The 15,377-nt window shown below is 49.0% G+C and overlaps 1 protein-coding gene across 1 annotated transcript in view; it reads right to left on the bottom strand.

Moving 5' to 3' along the window:
- Positions 1 to 15,377, bottom strand: part of SPPL3 (signal peptide peptidase like 3) — a 574,818-nt gene that overhangs the window by 358,937 nt on the left and 200,504 nt on the right. The gene's annotated exons all lie outside the window — the stretch shown is intronic.

Here is a 15,377-nt window from a genome sequence, read left to right on the forward strand (position 1 = left end):
GACGTGCAATCAATTAAGAGTGGGTTAAAAAGAATTGACTACTACCAGCACAAAATTAACATCGTCTGGAGGGGCAGATTGAATTTGAAGGTTCAAAGATCCAAAGACCACTCAGCCCCCTCACACTAGCAAAAGGAAAGATTGCAGCCCCCGGACAGTGGCTGCGGGAGCAAAATATACAGTACAGATGGGGATTTCCATTTGCGCTGTGTTTTGAGCATCAAGGAGACTATAGGGTCACAAATACAGAAGAGGTCGATGGGGGTCCTTAAGAGCCTCTCTGCAGGGGCCCACAGAGCCGTTCAAGTAGAAGGGCAACATCTACCTGGCCCGAGTGATGTTAATCAAAAATCCATGGATGGTCGGCCATCAGGTACAAAGAAGTTCTGCAGATACAACACTCCATAAGGAACATGGCCCTGTTGGGGGAAGTGGGGTGGGGGGCAGGACCACAGCTAACGCTATATACAGCTAACGACTTTACTACAGCCGGAACAGCAGTAAGGGGAGGAGTTTTCTTTGAACAAGCCATCGGACAGGCCAAATTGGTTTATGCAACGGCAGTTGTAAAGTTTAAATTTAGCCAGGAGTCTTTTTGGGCGTTCAAAAATTGTTTGGTTGTTTATAAGGGCAAGGAGCATTACCTGGATGGCCCTCAATTTTCTAGGCGGGCATCTCAATTTGGGGATGGCCACTCCAACGGAAGCATGTCTAAGAAGGGGGTAGGGTGTTCTCGGGGGGGATAACACGTAATCTGGTTGCCCATTCACTTTGCTTGTTTTTACTGGGCGGTGGGAGGGAGAAGTGGAGGGGAAAATGTTCACTGAGGGACTGCACATCTGGGTATCAAACTATATGACAAGATGGTCTGGGTTGAGAACAAGTTACTCTTACCTGGTAACGTTTTTTCAATGGGATGGTCCGACGATGTATTCCATATCTATGACCGTAATCACCACAGATGTGCTGCTTCGGAAAATCTTTCAGCGTCTGCGTCCTGCATCGATGTCGATACGCCGCCCTCGAGGACCTGCGACGGCCGACGTCAGTGGATGTTATGAGTAGGACGCACAACGCCCGTAGCCTCAGTTGTAGTTTTTTCCCCAGAACGTGTGACACTAGTCTTCTGCCAGTCTCACCACACAAAGCCTTGCGGAAACTTAAGCTGCAATTGCATGAGAAATTCTGTAGCGGGGAAGGCAGGGAGGGAGCGATATGGAATACGTCGTCAGACCATCCCATCGAAAGAACGTTACCAGGTAAGAGGGCAACTTCTTCTTCGAGAGGATTGGGTCCTCCGACGTATTCCATATCTATGACAGACTCCCAAAGCAGTACCAATGCAAGGAGGTGGGAAAAGAATTTAGAAAACAGAAATTTAGAATGCCCAATCAAATTGCGGAGTAAAGGACCGCCTTGCCAAAGGCCAGATCCTGCCCACGGATGGAGTAGTGACATACAAAAGTATGTACTGAAGCCCAGGTGGCTGCATCACAGATGTTACGAATAGGAGCACCCCTCTGTAGGGCAGTAGAGGCAGCCATGCCGCTGGTAGAAAGGGCCCGTAAGCCGACCGGTGGGTCCTTACCAGCCACGCGGTAACGCTCAGAGATAGCCAAAATAATCCAGCGAGACAAAGTCTGTCATCACAGCTCGTCCCAAACGCTTTCCAGCGTAACCAATGAAGAGTTGATCGTCCACTCTGACCCGGGTCATGCGTGAAATATAAAAGCTTAACGCTCTCCTAGGATCAAGCCTATGGAGCCTCTCTTCTTCCTTACCAGGATGTGGAGGAGGATAAAACGTCGAAAGAACAACCTTCTGGCCTAAATGAAATTCCGACAACACCTTTGGAAGGAAGGATGAAATCGAAGGACAACCCTGTCCTTCTGAAACACAGTGATAGGTGGCTTACCTGAAAGTGCCTGTAACTCACTCTGCGAGCGGAAGTGACCGCAACCAAAAATACAGTTTTAAGAGTTAATAGTCTCAAAGGGCATAAATGAAAAGGCTCAAACGGGAGCACCCATCAGAAACTTGAGAACAAGGTTCAAATCCCAACCAGGCACCTGGAAAGGTGACGGAGGGAAACACATTAGTGAACCCTTTCAAAAACTGAGAAATGAAAGGAATTTTAAAATAGGAACCCTTCAGACGAGCGCTTAAATATGGACAGCGCCGCCAGGTAACCTTTAATGGTACCCACTTGCAGGCCCCTGTGGGCCAAAGAAAGCAAAAAAGAAAGAACTACAGGAATGTCACATGAAAAAGGATCCACATTCTTAACCCTGCACCAGTCGCAGAACTTACGCCAACAGCAACGGTACAGGGACTTTGTTTCTGGCCGTCTGGCCGAGAGAAACACCTCCATCACGTCTTCAGAGAGGTCCCAATCCTTATACCTCAACCTTTCAGAAACCAAGCGTGAGTGATCTGACCTCTGGATGGAGAACCTGACCCCCCCCCCCCGAACCCCTCTCCTGTGAGAGCAGATCGTCTCGGTAGGGAAGACACGGAAGGCAGATGGACAAGTCGAGAAGGTCCGGGTACCACGTCCTCCGGGCCAACGCCGGAGCAATGATGATCATCCGGGAACCGAACCTCCGTAACCTCCGCAGTACTTGCAGGATGACAGGGACTGGAGGAAACACGTACAGCAGTGGGAATGACCACTCCACCACAAACGCGTCTCCTAAGGCTCCTTTCGGAGGAAATTTCCGCAAGCAGAATCTCTCGCACTTCTGGTTGACACTGGAGGCAAAGAGATCCACTTGAGGGGTCCCCCCAAAGGGTGAAGATCTCCATGAGAATCTCCTGAGGCAACACCCACTCGTGAGAGAACGCGTTCTGCTGGCTCAGAGCGTCCGTCTCATTTTCATCTCCGGCCAGATGAACTGCCGAGATCGAAACTTCCTGCTGGATTGCCCAGAACCAGAGCTGCATCGCCTCCCTGCACAGAGGAAGTGACCCTGCCCCCCCCCCCCCCAACCCCTCTTTTTGTTGAGGTAGTGCATGGTCACCATGTTGTCTACCAGGATCAGGACATTCTTCCCTCGCACAGTCGGCAGAAAAGCCTGACTCCGCCAGAGTCTGGACTCTGAAGGAGACCAACGACCGTTGACTATCAACTCGTTGGCATGAGCTCCGCATCCCATGTGGGATGCGTCCGTCACGATAGTCACCTCCGGCCAGGGTAGCCAAAATGGAGCACCCATCAGATTGTCTTCGACGGCCCACCACAGAAGGTCCTGGGAGACCGAGGATGGCACCTGAACAGGGTCCGACATCCTGCCGGAGGACTGAGACCACTGGAGCTTGAGTGCCCATTGCAAAGATCGCATCCGCAACCTGGCCTCTGGCACCAGAAGAGTGCAGGATACCATGAGGCCGAGCAATCTCAAGAATTCGAAAGCTGGGAGACTCTGGGCAAGCTGAAACTTGTGCACCATCTGCTGAATGCAATATGCCCTCACCTGGGGAGGAAAACACTGCCCCAGGGACGTGTTGAGCACTGCTCCGATGTACTGAAGCCTCCGAGTTGGTGTCAAATGGGACTTCTTTAAGTTGAGGAAGAAGCCCGGCTTGTAGAGGGAGTGGCAGGTGACTGACAGATGATCCAGGACTTACTCAGGAGAGCGCGCCCTGATCAACCAATCGTCCAGGTAGGGGTAGACGTGAATCCCCCTTTCCTGAGGTGCGCTGCCACCACTACCATTAGCTTGGTGAAAACCCTCGGGGCGGAGGTCAATCCGAACGGCAGGACCCGAAACTGAAAGTGTGAGTCGCCAACCGCGAACCTCAGGTACTTCTTGTGCTTTGGATGGATCGGCACATGAAAATAAGCGTCCTTGAGATCGATCGACGCCAACAATTCCTGAAGTTGAAGGGCCTGAAGGACTTGAGAGAGAGTAACCATCTTGAACTTGTCCTTCCTGAGGAGTTTATTCAAACCGCGCAAGTCCATGATGGTCTCAATCCCCAGTCTTTCTTGGAAATCAAAAAATAAGGGGAATTCCATCCCTTGTTCCTCTCCGCTACAGGCACCAGTTCTATGGTGTCTTTCTCCAGCAGGGATTGAATTTCCTGCGCAAGGAGCGGATCCAGACTCTTCAAAGAGATTCCCGGTGGATTGTCTTGAGGCCTCTGCCGGAAAGGAAGACAGTATCCGTGGGTTATGATCTCCAGAACCCACACATCTGAAGTAATGGCGCGCCACTCTGCAAGATGCTGCGCCAGTCTTCCCCCCCCAACCGGTGAACCATGGGACATTGCCTCATGACTGAGCTGAAGCGGCTGCGGCGTTGCCTGAGGGCAAAGGGGCAACAGCCCGAGCGGCCTTGGCACCTTGAGTACCTTGTTTTCCACCTCTGGCACTCCTACAGTGACCCCTTTGACTGGCAGCTCCCCTCGCTTTACCAAAGGATGAGTAATAACTAAAAAGGAACCTCTCCTCCATTGCTGTCCCCTAGGACGAAAAGGCGGAGGTTGTCTAACTGCAGCGCCCAACAACTTTGCTGCAGCTTTTGAGGTCTGCAACCTCAAGGCTCTCGTCAGCCTTGCTGCCAAAAAGATGTTCCCTGTCAAAGGGCATGTTGAGGAGCCGGGCCTGCACATCAGACGCAAACCCAGACTTCCGCAACCACACAAACCTATGTATCACGGTGCTCGCCGCCATGGACCGGCTGACGCAATCTGCCATGTCCAAACCAGACTGAACGGCCTCACACATGGCATCCTTGCCATCCTGAACCAGGGCAAGGAAACATTCCCGAAGGGGACGGACGGGATGATGTTTAGCCGCTAAGGAAACAGTTCCACAGAGTGTGCGTGAAACGCGACGAGGCACATACGGAGTTGGCCGAGTGAAGAAAACACTTTCTTCGCCCAGCCGTCAAAAAGCTTGTCGTCCCTATGAGGAGGGATGGTAGGATACGACGCCTGCTTTGCCGGGGCCGTAGCCGCCTGCACCACCAAACTCTCCGGAGTGGGGTGCTTGGACAAGTAGCAGGGGTCGCTACTGGCTGGGCGGTATTTTCGCGGCAAAGACTTGCCCACTGCCGGGAGACCCTCCGGAGCAGTCCAAGCCGCAGCCACCCTCTGTAGAGCCATATGAAATGGCAGTACCGAATCAGTTGGTGGACCAAGGTCGAGGATATCCATAAGGTCATCCTGAAGAAACTCCCCCGGTGAGCAGACCATCGACATAAGGCGCCGGTACGAGGAGTCGGCATGAGTGCCAGGCTCGGGCCTATAAAACTCCACCTCCGGAGAGGTGTCCAGCCCAATAGCATTGTGCAGGGAATGCCTCAGGTCCTCAAATTGGCTATGGCCCGAGAGAATCTCGTCTGGCACCGTATTAGGAACCATGCCATCATCAGAGCCCTCATCCACCTCCGAAATAAACTCAAGATGACGTTAAGAAGGCCCAGAATGTGAACCAAAGCCATGCTTGAACTTGGGCAGAGCCTTTCTAGGGGGCTCCACCGAGCCTCAGGGTACCCCCGTCGACACAGCCTTGAAAGGCGTCGAGGGCATCGAGTGAATCGGCGTCAAACGCAGCGCCAAGAGCATCGATGGTGTCGACACAGGCCTCGAGGCCGGAGCCCTGAGCGTGTCCTTCGACAGCCTGGGCGCCGATGGCGCTGATGACTTCTTCGAGGCGGGGCCTCCAAAGAGTCCGGCAAAGACCTTGGCGTCAACGTCCTCCTCGAAGACATCACAGGTTCACACGGTCTCGAGCCCGTCAAGTACCCGGACCTGGAATGACGAGAACTATTCCCCTCGTCCGAGCGGGACCTCTCCCGCGAATCGTGCCGACCACCCAAGCCCGAAGGCGTGCAAGTGGTGTCTCTCGACCGATCACAACCGACCCCACTTGGAGGGACGGACCGGTGCCCTGCGATTCAAGAATCGCTAACATTTTCTACCCGAAGGAAGCCCATTCCTCCGGCGTCATCTGCTTGGTAGGGTAAGCGACACGCCGACGGCGGAGTCCTCGGAAAAGGACGGGGAAGGCGGCCAATGACGGCGCTTCCGGGAGTGCCTCGAAGAGGCAGAGGACTGGCGGGACCGAGACCCACTGGACTTCCAGCGACGCAGAGAGTCGCCTCTCGAATCATCCGTCGAAAGCCCCACAGACCTCGACTTCCGTGGCTTAGACACCTTACCTACCGATAACTTCTAAAGCATTGCAGGAGCTCAAGACGTGAGCGACTGGCAGTCGACACAGTCATCCGTGTCATGGGCCTCCGAGGCACCAGAGGCAGGCGTAGTGCGAGTCTGTAACCGACATCTTGGACCCACAGTGCCTGCACTTCTTAAATCCCGGATGCGGGGTGGAAGACAAGGTAGACATCCTTCATGAAGAAAAAACTTCACAAAACGAACAGGTTCGAAGAACCGAGAAACAAACTCCAAAGAGTCGATGCGCACCGAGATTCCCGAAGCGAACACGGAAAAAACGGAAATGAGGCTACGGGAGTCGTGCGTCCTACTTATAGCATCCAGTGACGTCGGCCAGCGGAGGAGGTCCTCGAGGGCAGCGTATCAACGTCATCGACGCAGGAGCCGAAAGATTTTCCGAAGCAGCACAGCTATGGTGATTACTGTCATAGATATGGAATACGTCGGAGGACCCAATCCCCTCGAATTTCAACTTTGAACAAGGATGCTCCATAAGGGGGTACAATTCAGATCCCTCAATGCGAAGGTTCTGAATACCCCACAGAAGCAGTCAATGCTTTTATGGGAATTCAGACAGTCAGGAGTGGATGTGTTCTTCATACAGGAGACTAAACTCAAAAAGAGATTGGAATATAGACTATTCAGGAGTGAATTGGGGAGACCTATGGTCATCTGGTCCCAAGAAAAAGGCGGGGTGGGAATACTGTATCAGAAATCCCTGGGGTTTGAGTTCTTGCAGGTACACAGGGGATGGAGGGAAGGCTATTGGCAGTCAAAGGTAAAAGCACTAGATTGGTCATACACGAGGGTGGAAGCGGCTCCTCTGGAGATATGCGAAAGAACAAGTTACTTACCCCTCGTAACATTGTCTCGATTGGCTGTGCCTCCCACGTATTCCACATCTTTTGTTATATACATATTCAACTTTGCAGCCTCAGAAAGAAGTTTCAGCAAGGGACGCTGTGCGTCAATGCCAGTCGACTATGTCCCTCGCGGGCCTCTGTCAGTGCACGCAGCGACTGTTCGCTTCAGTTCAGTTCAGTTTTGATGTGCGCCCTCAATACTCTATGGCGTTAACTTGCATAAGACAGCATTCTGGCCCGAAAGAACGTAAAGTGTAACACGGAAATTCTACTGCGGGGTAGGTCGGGAGGGAAGATGAGGAATACATGGGAGGAACATCCAATCAAAAGAACGTTACCACGGGTAAGTAACTTTCTTCGAATGGATTGTGTCCTCCCATGTATTCCTCATCTTTCAATAGACTCCCAAAGCAGTATTTATTTTGGAAGGAGTAAGGATTTAGGAGTTCCTTATGGGTTTGTATGAACAGAATGTAACGCTGCCTTCCCAAATCCTGCTTCCTGTCCCGAGGAAGAGTCCAGACAATAATGCTATGTGAAAGTGAACAAATACCTTGAATTCGGGCTCCTCTCTGTAAAGCAGATATAGCCACGACCCGGGTCGAATGAGCCCTCAGAGCCCCAGCAGGATCTTTTCTCGGTAGTGTAACACTAAGAAATGCTTAAGATAATCCACCTAGACAGGGTTTGTTTCGTCACTGCCATCCCCAATTTATGGACTGTATAATCAATCAACAGTTAATCATCCTGTTGCAATTTCGACATTCTATAAATATAAAAGGTAAGTGCTTGCCTTGGGTCAAGCATGTGCGCACTCTCCTCCTCCTTTTGTGGTTTGCAGGGAGTATGCATGAGAACTAGATTATGGTCCCAAACTGGAACCTGTAAAGATCGTGGGGGCAATACATTTGTCAGTGGCTTCAGAAATTGTATCACTAGTGGCATTTTGAAGAAACATACCTCTTCAGACGAGCGCTTAAAAATGTACAACGCTGCCAGATATCAATTGTGCCAACCTGGAGCCCCAGATTAGCCAGATGTAACCAGAAAGATAACCCCATAGGTGTACTGCACAGAAAAGGGTCCACATTCCTGTCCCTGCACCAGCTGCAGAACTTGTTCCATCGGCAGCCGTACAAGGATTTTGTTGCTGGCCTTCAGAAAAATCTTCATATCATCCGGAAGTTCCCAATCCTTATATCTCCTCAACCTCTCAGAATAAATGCATGAAGGTTGAGTGTCTTGACCTCTGGATGGACAATCCAACCTGCCTTCCACTGTAAGAGGATTCAATTCAGCACTACAGCCAAGTTAACGCCTAGTCTAGAATACTGAATGAAAACCCTTATTGATATATCTTTAGGTCCAGTTCATGCGTTCTGGATGACTACCCCTATATAACACCCCTCTCTTGGAATCCCCCTGACCCCACTGAGCCAAGAAGTAGTTCTGTTTTGCAAGTTTAAAAGGTTTATTTGATAATTTACAATATATATTATATCACGCTTTATAATAAATTAATAATTGAATAGCACACTTAATCTGATATGATAAAGATTAACAACAGAGAATCTGGCACTAGCACACTTCTTTATAATTACTAATGAGTTGACCTGAAATGGATAAGGTAGCACACTGGTGAATAGGAACAAAAGTATAATGTGGTAGAGGATGCTTTATGTAGCTCAGGTGGATGCAATATTCAATGAATGCAGTACAGAAAATACGCAATATGATTCAACCAGACAATGTAATCACTTTTCTCTGGCTATTCACTCCCCCCCTCCTTATGCAATGCAAGGAAATGGGAGGAAGCACACAGTCCTCAGAAATGCAATCAACTGTAATTCAGTTCAATCCCAGCAAGCTTACAGAAAACAGATAGGAGTTTTGAAAACACAGGCAATGCTTGGATATGTGCTGGCAATGAATGAGAAATATGCTAAATTTGCTTTTAATTCCCTTATAGAGGTTCAGGGTGAGTGGTATCTAGTTAATATTAGTCCAGGCTCACACTAGCAATGATGCAGGGATAGTTAGCAGGTTAGACGAATTTCTGGCCAATGGAAAGCAAACAGCAGCAGTTTTTACATGTGAAGAAATTGCAAATCGCGGTAAAATTCGCGGATGCGCCGAGCGCTATTACAAAGGAACCGCAAGGACTATCTCTACCGTTTTGGGGTCCTAGAAAAGCCTGGGATCTCAGCTTCCAAATGAAAGTTATTGCAAGTCTCTAGCCCAAACGGTTGCGGAGATATGAGTAATTTAGTAAAGGTCGTTTTTGGTTTTGTAAATTTTAAACGCACACTTTTTCAAAATGACAAGTGACAAATTTTTTGCAGCTAGAATGACAGGTGACAGCTAGGAGGCAGTTCTACTTAGGTTAAATAGATTGAATTAGATGAATTTAAACTAAGAGATGTGTTCTGAGTTTTGCTAAGTACTCACAAGAGATTTTGAACAGGAAAGCGACTTGGTCACGGACTTCAGTCTGGTCAGGTCTTTCCGGGTTCTGCTCACAGCGCCTGGCCTCTGGAACTGCTCACAGGGGTCTGGTCTCTGCTAGGCACCGGTTCTTTGGGTCTCTCTGCTCTGGATAGATTGAAGTCTCTAGTTTGGCTTTCTGGAGTTTGATGGAGGTAAGTATGGATTTTTCCGGCAGAGCGTCCCGCTGCCAATGGATTTGGAAAGTCCCTATCTGTCCTGTCTGTCTGCTTTTATGTGTTTAGAATGTGGGTGTGTTCTAGCATCACTGACCCTACCTCTCTCTCAGCTTCTAATTGGTCAAACTTCCATTCCTCCGCTTGATTGGCAAACTGAACTGTGAGTCAGATTGATGTCATTTTACAGCCTGCAGAAAGTCCACTCCTCCTGTCAACTTACACACAAATCTAGATTTGAAACAAATACATATTTGCAGAGGTACATATTGTTTTAAAATCATATGCACCCATCATGCATTACAGGAGGTATCCCCTGTTCAAACTCTGCTCTTCCTGGGAGCTTGCATTCAGAACTGGCACATATTTCACTTTTTAACTGCTTTTTCAATTTCCGACATGGACCCAACTTTACATACATGTGTGCAGGGGGTAGGGACATTAACTGATGAAGTTTCAGATTTTTAACATGCACACATTTAGAGTAATATCCACTTTTCCGCTAAAACCCCCCTGAACATACCACCGGTTCCTACCACGTCTTAAACTGTGGGCAGAAAAATCACAAGAATTATGGTATCATTTATAAAATTTTCACATGTCCGCTCTATGAGTTATTCATCTTTTTAAAGTTATGTTCTGGCTCCAAAGGGGGGTGGTTTACCCTCAGCACAAGGTTGAATTTCTGGTTCTTTCCAGTTCTGCCAAGCCAGCTTGCTCTCACAGGCAGTGCTCCTCCCAGCTCCTGCCAAGAGGAAGCTACAATTTACGACTGCGGTAATAAAAACCTTTGCCTGAGTGAAGAGGGCTTTGTTCACTCTCTTGCAGAGCACAGATAATTCAATTATCAGATAGATGGCATATCCTTTGTGTGAGCAGCAAAAGGGCAGATGGCCTGGGAACACAGTGGTGACTCAAGTTTCACTGCTGCTGGGGGTAGTTGCCAGGCAGAATTCAGTTCCTTAAGCCGGACCTTCAGCTAACTTTTTGTTGCTTTTAAAATAACTTGTAATTTTACACATGCAGCTAGAATGCTGATTCTAAGTGCAAAACTATGACATTTCAACAGTTACAAAGGCATGTGACACCAAACATAGGTCACTCATTTAATTTAACATTTTCGATTTTAGTGTCTTTAAATCCAGTTGTAGTTAGGCTTAAGCTGCTGACTCCATAGCATTTTTGTTATAAGCATTGTTTTTGGGCTCTTCATTTCCCAGATTTTGTAGGCACACAAAACTCCATTCTGCCACCTGTCTGCTGGTGTTCAGTGAATATTTTGCACATGTTGCAAGGTTTGAAATAGGCATTTTGCTTGCCTTCAGAAAAACACACAGAGTGGTTTTAAAACGCCGGCTTTTGGATAGTGGCGAGTACTGGTACTGCACCCATTTTTGGGATTTAAGAAATGAATTCCCCACAATTCTAGGTTGCATTTGGCAATCAGCATTGCCATTCCCAATGGTTTCAGACTACTGTGCGGGTAGTCCAATGGTGGTTTTAAAGCGCTTTGAAGCTAACCGGCGCTACTGTTTTTCCTTTGTCAACCCATTTCCCTCATGGCAACCCGGCCTTTCATTCTCGCACTGGTGGGTGGCAAGTGAGGCAACCATTTTGGTGGGCGCACAAACTGCGCAGCTTTCCTGGATTTCAGCGCACATGTGGGTTTTCCGCCATCTTGAATTTTCTAAGCCCACAGCACCAAATGTTGTAGCAGGGTAGCTTAAACGTGGGTCAGGACACCCAACAAGTCCCCCCCACGCGACTGCACTTTGAATTTGAGTCGATGGGGAGTCGCGTGCACAAGGGTTTTGACCCATGCACCGGTCTGTCCGCATAATCTTCTTCCTCTTCTGTAGATGACACAGTTCAGCGTTTTCTTCTCCATCCGGTACTGATCGATCGGTTCTCCTCGCCGGTCCTGATGGGAAGATTGGGCGGTACCCCGGGCCCGTTGCGTCTCTGCTCCCGGTCTCCGGATCGTTCTTCTTGGTCATCCTTCATGGTTTCATCTCTCCTAGGATGATAAAGCAAAAGCGGCAATATCTACTCATAGACGTTTTTCCACCACTGTTGAGGTAGTGGGGCAGCATATGCATTTTATCATAACGAACATTACATTCTTATTTTGAAAAAAAAAAAAACAGTATAACTAAGAGACAGTTTCATGCAAATCACAATATTTTAGAGACTAGATGTGGTATGTTTTATGGTTGGAACTGAATTAGTCTGAGACAGTACCTGCTAGGATTCCAGAGGATTCCTCCAGTTGTTGCAGAGTGTGCCTGGGATGGCAACATTTCAACTGGTTTATGTGGACCCACTTGTCTTCCCCCTCTGCCGAACCGCCTTTGGGGATGCGGATCTTGTAGGCCACAGGGGAGATCTTATCGACGATCTCAAAGGGTCCCTTCCATGTAGGCAAAAATTTGCGCTGCTTGGCCTGGTTCCTTTGGAAGTTGTATAGATAGACCCGGTCTCCCACCTGATATTCCTTCCTGGAAGTTTTCAGGTCATAATGGGTCTTCATGCTATCAGCCGATCTTTCTAGATTCCGCTGAGCATAAGCAAAAGCATGTTGAAGGTGTTTCCTTAAATTCTCCACATACTCATGAGTAGTGGAGGCATTTATCAGTGTCTGCTCTTGGGTCCTATAGAGCAAATGCTGAGGAAGCACCATCTTGCGCCCCGTCATCAACTCAAATGGTGACATTTTGGTTGCAGATGAAGGGGTAGATCTGATAGCCATTAGGACCAGAGGTAATCGGATATCCCAACTTGGCCCAGAATCTGCCACAAACTTCTTTAATATGCTCACAATTGTCCGGTTATATCTCTCTACTGCCCCAGAAGAAGCTGGTCTATAAGCAATATGCAGCTTTCTCTTGACCCCCAGTATCTCCCACATCTTTGTCATTACCTCACTGGTGAAGTGGCTACCTCTGTCTGACTCAATCCTTTGAGGTAGACCAAAACGGGAAAAGATGTGGTTAATCATCAAGGCAGCTGCAGTTTCTGCCTTGCAATTTGGGGCTGGGAGACATTCCACCCACTTGGTAAACAAGCATGTGACGGTCAACATGTACTTATTCCCCCTAGCCGAGCGAATCACGGGGCCTACGAAGTCGATTTGTAAATCTGACCATGGCAGTGTCATTCCCCTCTTTTGTAAAGGCGCCCGGTGCGTGAGGGATGATGGCTGAAATTGTGCACACACAAGACACCCCTTCAAGTATTGGTCGAGGTCCTGCCCCATGTGTGGCCAGTATGCAACCTCTCTTAAGATTTCCAATGTTGTGTGAAACCCCCTATGACCGGCGGTGGCCGCATCATGGGCGTGACTTAACATCAGGCTTCGGAATGAGGTAGGAACCACCCACTGATCGTGGCCAGCTTTGGATTTCCTTACCAACAAACCGTCTTGGATCCGGAACATTTTGGGACATTTCATCAACACTCTTAGGTCCTCTTTCCCAATGTAATCGGTATCCGTCAGGGGAAAGTTCTCAGGGTCCTCAAGGTGCTGGTAAAATTTACCAATTATTGGATCCCCCTTCTGAGCAGTAATCAAATCAGCATCAGGGGTCTCCTTACTCCATTGTGCAATTGAGAGGTCGTTGTGAGCATTTGTCTGGGACCTAGTGATGGCAGTGACCTGGATTTCCCCCAACAGGGACTCAATCTCAATTAGATCCCCTTGGATGGCCCCGGTTTTGGCCAGCTGATCAGCTAAGTCATTTCCAGTTTTGTCTGGTCCCTCTACTTTGGAATGACCCTTGATCTTCTTCCAATAGATGGTCATCTCATTCGAGGTGACCAGATCATCAATGTTTTGGATCAACTTCCCATGTTTCAAGGGTTTGTTGTTAGCACATAACATGCCTCTGGTTTTCCAATTAACCAGGTGCTCCACGAACCCGTTCCGTACATAATCCGAATCTGTGATCATGACCAGTTCGTGGAGTTGATGCTGGATAGCAGTGAGGATGGCCTGATGCACAGCCATCAATTCTGCCACCTGACTACTTCGGGGACCAATTTTGTATCCAGCGGAGGGTTCTGGGGACTCATTCACCCATGCATTCCCTACGCCAGCCACCAGTTCTTTCTCCCCGTTGTTGTCAACATGGTAAGAGCATCCATCCACATACACAGTGGGCATTCCCTCACACTTGTCCTCTTCAAAGACTTTGTGGGGGGAATTAAGGTATGCCTCCATGTTGTCCTTTATTTTTAGACTTTCGTCCTCGAGACAGTTTTCTCTGGCACAATCATGCAAGTCAGCCAGACCTTGCGCGAGTGGACTCTTCTTGTTTTGGCCATATCTGACCTCCACAGGAAAGCCTTGCATTGACAGAATCCAGGAAGTAATTCGGGAATTACTCACATTTCCGGCCCGGATTCTGTCACTTTGGAGATATTGCAGAGGCTGGTGTGGAGTCTCCACTATGATGTGTTCCCCCTGGATAAACGGGCGGTAATTCTTCAATGCCCACACCGTTGCCAGGAGTGCCTTCTCACAATCGTTGAATTTTTCCTCCACAGAGGATAAAGTTTTGCTCGCATAGGAGATTACTTTATTGACCTTGTCATGCTTTTGGTATAATACTGCCGTCAAGCACGTATCAGAGAACCCCGTCTCCAGGAAGAACTCCTTGTTTCTGACAGGGTAAGCTAGGCAAGGCGCTTGTGAGAGGCTTCTTTTGAGTTGTTTTACCGCCTCGGCTTGTTCTGGACCCCATTCCCACTTGACCCCCCCCTTCAGGAGATGAATCAGGGGTCTGGTGATCTCTGCATAGCCCTCAATGAACTTTCTGCTGTAATTAGTCAGTCCAAGGAGGCTCCTTAGTTCCCGCAGAGTTGTGGGGTCTTTCAGTTTCTGAAGTGCTTCCACTTTCTTTTCCTGGGGACAGAGGCCCTGAGGAGTAATCTCATGCCCCAAGAAATTAACACGGGTTCTACACCACTGTGCTTTCTGAAAGGAAAGTTTTGCTCCGGCGGCCCTCAACTGTGTCAGAACATAACGGATCTCTGCTATGTGTTCCTCCACAGATGAACTTTTGATGAGGACATCATCTACATAAGCCAGGTTACCCCTCGTACCCAGGTCGGGCATGGCCTTATGTAGGAAAATATTGAACTCATTACCGGAGTTAAGGTATCCGAAGGGAGTCCGGGTCCATGTGTACTGCTGGCCCCCAAAGGTAAAAGCCAGCTTGTATTGGTCCTCCCTACTGACAGGCACGGTCCAGTATCCATTGGTCAGGTCTATTGCAGTGAATACCTGTGAAAAGGACGGGGAAGGCGGCCAATGACGGCGCTTCCGGGAGTGCCTCGAAGAGGCAGAGGACTGGCGGGACCGAGACCCACTGGACTTCCAGCGACGCAGAGAGTCGCCTCTCGAATCATCCGTCGAAAGCCCCACAGACCTCGACTTCCGTGGCTTAGACACCTTACCTACCGATAACTTCTAAAGCATTGCAGGAGCTCAAGACGTGAGCGACTGGCAGTCGACACAGTCATCCGTGTCATGGGCCTCCGAGGCACCAGAGGCAGGCGTAGTGCGAGTCTGTAACCGACATCTTGGACCCACAGTGCCTGCACTTCTTAAATCCCGGATGCGGGGTGGAAGACAAGGTAGACATCCTTCATGAAGAAAAAACTTCACAAA

The sequence above is a fragment of the Ambystoma mexicanum genome, chromosome 10, assembly GCF_040938575.1.
Source record: "Ambystoma mexicanum isolate Mex_15411 chromosome 10, UKY_AmexF1_1, whole genome shotgun sequence".
In the NCBI taxonomy this organism is placed as follows: domain Eukaryota; kingdom Metazoa; phylum Chordata; class Amphibia; order Caudata; family Ambystomatidae; genus Ambystoma; species Ambystoma mexicanum.